Below are 6,000 nucleotides of genomic sequence, written 5' to 3'. Positions count from 1 at the left end.
TCCTTTCTGTAATGAGGTGACCAGAACTGGACACAATACACAAGTTGTGGCCTAAACAATGAGTTATACAGTTCCAGCATAACCTCCCTGCTCTTATATTCTATATCTCGGTGAATAAAAGAAAGGATGTCACATGCCTTCTTAGCCACCTTATCGACCTGTCCTGCTACCTTCAGGGATTTGTGGACATTCACTCCAAGGTCCTTCACTTCCTCTACACTTCTCAGTAATTTCCCATTTATTGTGTATTCCTTCGCCTTATTTGACCTCCCCAAATGCATCACCTCACACTTATCCAGGTTGAATTCCATTTGCCACTTTTCTGCCCATCTGACCAGACCATCAATATCTTCCTGCAGCCGACAGCTATCCTCCTTGCTATCTATCACACGGCCAATCTTTGTGTCATCTGCAAACTTCTTGATCATGCCCCCTATGTTTATGTCCAAATCTTTAATATATACCACAAAAAGCAGGGGACCCAGTACTGAGCCCTGCGGAATGCCACTGGAAACAACCCTCCAGTCGCAAAAGCACCCTTTGTTTCCTGCCACTGAGTCAATGTTGTATCCACCTTGCTGCATTTCCCTGGATCCCATGGGATTTTATTTTTTTAACCAGTCTGCCATGTGGGACCTTGTCAAAAGCCTTGCTAAAATCCATGTAGACCACATCAACTGCACTACCCTCATCTATCTTCCTTGGTACTTCTTCAAAAAATTTGATCAAGTTGGTCAAACAAGATCTTCCCTTAACAAATCCATGCTGACTATCCTTGATTAACCTGTGCCTTTCTAAGTGACAGTTTATCCTGTCTCTCAGAATAGATTCCAATAATTTACCCACTACTGAGGTTAGACTGACTGACCTGTAATTATTCAGTCTATCCTTCGCTCCCTTTTTAAACAGAGGTACAACGTTAGCAGTTCTCCAATCTTCCAGCACCACACCTGTATCCACTGAGGACTGGAAAATGATGGTCAGATCTTCTGCTATTACCTCTCTTGCTTCTGTTAACAGCCTAGGATACATTTCATCTGGCCCTGGTGACTTATCCACTTTCAAGGATGCGAATTCCATTAATACTTCCTCTCTCCCTGTTTATCACATCCAATACTTCACACTCCTCCTCCTTAACTATAATATCTGCATTGTTCGCCTCTTGTGAAGACAGATGCAACGTAATCATCAAGAACCGTACCAACATCTTCCGCCCATACATATAGGTACCTTTTTGGTCTTTTATGGGCCCTACTCTCTCCTTAGTTGTCTTCTTACTCTTAATGTATTGATAAAACATCTTTGGGTTCATCTTTATTTTGCTTGTCAATATTCTTTCATGCCCTCTCTTTGCTTTCCTAATTTCCTTTTTGATTTCACCCCTCCACTTTCTGTACTCCTCTCGGCTTTCTGTAGTATTGAGTTCTCAGTGTCGGACATAAACTTTCCTTCTCTGCCCTATCTTACCCTGAAGACTCTTTGACATCCATGGGGCTCCAGATTTGGCCGTCTCACCCTTTTTCTTTGTTAGAACATGTTTACTCTGAACCCCTTTGAATCTCCCACTGTTCTGACTCTGATTTACCTTCAAGTAGCTGTTTCTAGTGCACTTTCGCTAAATCACTCCTCAGTTTAGTAAAATGGCCTTGCCCCAATTGAGAACTTTAACTAAAAGCAAAATACTGCGGATGCTGGAAATCTGAAACAAAAACAAGAAATGCTGGATTCACTCAGCAGGTCTGGCAGCATCTGTGGAAAGAGAAGCAGAGTTAACGTTTTGGGTCAGTGACCCTTCTTCGGAACTGACAAATATTAGAAAAGTCACAGATTATAAACAAGTGAGGTGGGGGTTGGGCAAGAGATAACAAAGGAGAAGGTGCAGATTGGACCAGGCCACATAGCTGACCAAAAGGTCACGGAGCAAAGGCAAACAATATGTTAATGGTGTGTTGAAAGACAAAGCATTAGTACAGATTAGGTGTGAATATACTGAATATTGAACATCAGCAAGTGCAAACCTGAAGAAAAACGAGGGGAAGCAGGTTAATGACACATGTCAGAGAAATGAAGCAGCTTCTCTGTGCATCTGAGCTGTGGTAAACAGTATTAAGAGTGCTGTTGTTGAATCAGGTTGTTTTTCTTCAGGTTTGCACTTGCTGATGTTCAATATTCAGTATATTCACACCTAATCTGTACTAATGCTTTGTCTTTCAACACACCATTAACATATTGTTTGCCTTTGCTCCGTGACCTTTTGGTCAGCTATGTGGCCTGGTCCAATCTGCACCTTCTCCTTTGTTATCTCTTGCCCAACCCCCACCTCACTTGTTTATAATCTGTGACTTTTCTAATATTTGTCAGTTCCGAAGAAGGGTCACTGACCCGAAACGTTAACTCTGCTTCTCTTTCCACAGATGCTGCCAGACCTGCTGAGTGAATCCAGCATTTCTTGTTTGAGAACTTTAACTCCTGTTCGATCTCTGTTCTTTTCCATAATTTTGTTAAAACTGACTGAATTAAGATCACTACCACCAAAATGCCCTCCCACTGCCACCCCTTCCACTTGCCCATCTTCATTTCCTAAAACTAAGTCTAAAACTGCACCCTCACTTGTTGGACTTGCTCCATACTGGGCAAAAAAATTCTGAATGCACCTCAAGAATTCTGCTCCCTCAATTCCATTCACACTAAAACTATCCCAGTTAATATTGGGGTAGTTAAAATCTCCTACTATTACTGCCCTATTGTTCTTGCACTTCTCAGAGATTTGCCTGCATATCTGCTCTTCTATCTCCCTCTGACTTTTTGGTGGTCTATAGTACACTTCCAGCTATGTGATTGCCCCTTTTTTGTTCCTTAGCTCAATACATATGGCTTCATATTATGATCTTTCCAAAATATCATCCCTCCTCACAACTGTAATAGTTTCCTTGACCAAAATTGCCACTCCCCCTCCTTTCTTATCCCCTTCCCTATCGTATCTGAAAACCCTGTAACCAGGAACGTTAAACTGCCATTCCTGTCCCTCTGTAAGCCACGTTTCTGTAACAGCTATGATATCATACTGCCACGTGTCTATCTGTGCCCTCAGCTCATCTGCTTTATTTGCTTTACTCCTTGCATTGAAATAGATACATTTGAGTACTGCCAAACTCTTTTTTTTATTTTCAACCTTTGTTTCCTCTGTCTTCCAGACTGATCCATTAATTTTCTGCCTTCCATTTTCATTTCTGAATTTGTCCCAACTGAGTCTACCCTCAGGTCCCCATCCCTCTGTCAAACTAGTTTAAACCCTCCCCAACAGCACTAGCAAAACGTTCCTCAAGGAACTCAGTCCCGGCTCTGTTCAAATGCAACCCGTCTGGCCTGTCCAGATCCCATTTCCCCCAGAGCCAGTCCCAATGTCCCAGGAATCTAAATCCCTCCCTCCTGCACCATCTTTCCAGCCACACATTCATCTGTTCATTCATTCATTCTTATCCTTCTATTTCTATACTCACTTGCACATGGCACTGGGAGTAATCCAGAGATTACTACTTTTGAGGTCCTGCTTGCTAATTTCTTACCTAGCTCCCTGAATTCTAACTGCAGGACCACATCCCTCTTTCTACCTATGTCGTTGGTTCCAATGTGGACCATGACTGCTGGCTATTCACCCTCCCCCTTCAGGCTGCTCTGCAGCTGCTCATTGACCTCCTTGACCCTGGCACCAGGAAGGCAACACATCATCCTGGATTCATGCGTGCGGCCACAGAAATGCCCGTCTGTTCCCCTGACTATTGAATCACCTATCACTATGGTTCTTCCAGTCTTCCCTGTACTCCCCTGTGCAGCTAAGCCACCCATGGTGCCATGGACTTGGCTCTGGCTGCACTCCCCAGGAGAAGCATCGCTTTCCTCAGTATTCAGAACTGATTACCTGCAGAAGAGTGCGATGCACTCAGGGGTCTCCTGCACTACCTGCCTGATTCTTTTTGACTGTCTGGTGGTCACCCATTCCCTCTCTCCCTGCATACTCTTAAGCTGTGGGGTGACCACATCATGAGGGGGCACAGTGGCGCAGTGGTTAGCACCGCAGCCTCACAGCTCCAGGGACCCGGGTTCGATTCCAGGTACTGCCTGTGTGGAGTTTGCAAGTTCTCCCTGTGTCTGCGTGGGTTTTCTCCGGGTGCTCCGGTTTCCTCCCACAAGCCAAAAGACTTGCAGGTTGATCGGTAAATTGGCCATTATAAATTGTCACTAGCGTAGGTAGGTGGTAGGGAAATATAGGGACAGGTGGGGATGTTTGGTAGGAATATGGGATTAGTGTAGGATTAGTATAAATGGGTGGTTGATGTTCGGCACAGACTCGGTGGGCCGAAGGGCCTGTTTCAGTGCTGTATCTCTAATCTAATCTAATAAACGTGCTATGCACGAATCTCTCATCCTCATGAATGCTCCACAGTGTCACCAGCTGCCACTCAAGTTCCAAAACCCGGAGCTCAAGTTGCTGCAATTGACAACACTTCCTGCGCAAATGGTTCTCCAGGATATGAGAAGTATCCTGGTGCTCCCACATAGCACAGGAGGTGCACTCTCGAGGTTGAATCACTTCTGCCATTCCTTTATTTATTAGTTGACCCTTTGTTACTGCTAAAAAAACTTTACCAATACCACATTAGGGTACACAAGGGCAATGTAGAGAAAGGGGCCCTGACAGAGAGTACAACACATCAGGCTGCAGATCTGACTGCAGCTGTAAGGTCAAGTACAAAAACCATTGTGAGTGTAAGGGTTGTGAATAAGATACCTGAGAGATATAGAGAATTCTCGTCAAAAGGAATAGTAACTCCTTATCCCTCAGGTGAGGCAGGTAAACTTGGGGATACAGGAGCCACCTAAACTCTTTTTCTGGGGAAAGGCATAACTTTTCCACCAAAGACTGCACTGAATGCCAAGGTTTTAGTGAATGGTATCGGCGGGGAGCATATACCCGTACCTTCGTATCGGGTGCACCTGGACTGTGACCTAATGTCTGGAACAGTAACTGTAGGAGTTGTTCATAGTTTGCCTGTAGATGGAGTTGACCTACTTCTCGGGAATGATTTGGCTGGAGTAAAAGTAGTAGCTTCTCCAGTAGTCACGGAAAGAACAAGTGAAGTCAAAGAGACAGAGCAGTTGCAGGAAAAGGTTCCAGGAATTTTTCCTTCATGTGGAGTGGCTCAAGTAATGGCCAAATAAGTTCCATTGTCAGAGGTCAGATTGGCACCACAGGCAGCTAAATATCTGAAACTTTGGGAATTTGGATAATCCAAATGAAATCTTCAGTAAGTCTTCTCTGATCAAGGCTCAGCAAGCCAATCCAGAGTTAAATAAAGTGGCACAATCAACTCTAATGGAAGCTGAGGCAAAGGGAGTTCTGGAAGGCTACTGTATTAAAAATGGGATTCTGATGAGGAAGTGGAGACCTCTTCACAGACCTGTGGACGAAGAATGGACGGTTGTTTACCAGATAGTGGTGCTGCCCAAGTATCTCTGGGAAATATTAAGGATAGCCCATGAAATTCCTATAGCGGGACATGTGGGGATCCAGAAGACCCAATCACGTATAGGTTGACATTTTTACTGGCCAGATCTTTCCAAGGACGTAGTGCAGTTTGTAAAATGTGCCAGGCGTGCCAAATTTTGGGAAAACCACAACCTGCCATATAACCAGCACCTCTAATTCCCATACCAGTTTTTGGGGAACCATTTAGTATAGTGTTGATAGACTGTGTAGGACCTTTACTGAAAATGAAAGTGGGATACCAATATATCGCTATCATGGATATGGCTATTCGGTTCCCAGAGGCCATTCCCTTGAGAACAATTTCTATTAAGTGAGTGGTGGAGAAATTTACCCAGTTCTTCACTCGATATGGATTACTGATTGAGATTCAGTCGAATCAAGGTTCCAATTTTATGTCTAAACTTTTTAAGAAAGTTACGGGTAATTTGGGTATAACACAGTTAACGTTCTCA

The sequence above is a fragment of the Heterodontus francisci genome, chromosome 3, assembly GCF_036365525.1.
Source record: "Heterodontus francisci isolate sHetFra1 chromosome 3, sHetFra1.hap1, whole genome shotgun sequence".
Classification (NCBI taxonomy): Eukaryota; Metazoa; Chordata; class Chondrichthyes; order Heterodontiformes; family Heterodontidae; genus Heterodontus; species Heterodontus francisci.
The sequence above is the reverse complement of the archived record's forward strand: the minus strand, read 5'-3'. Positions refer to the sequence as shown.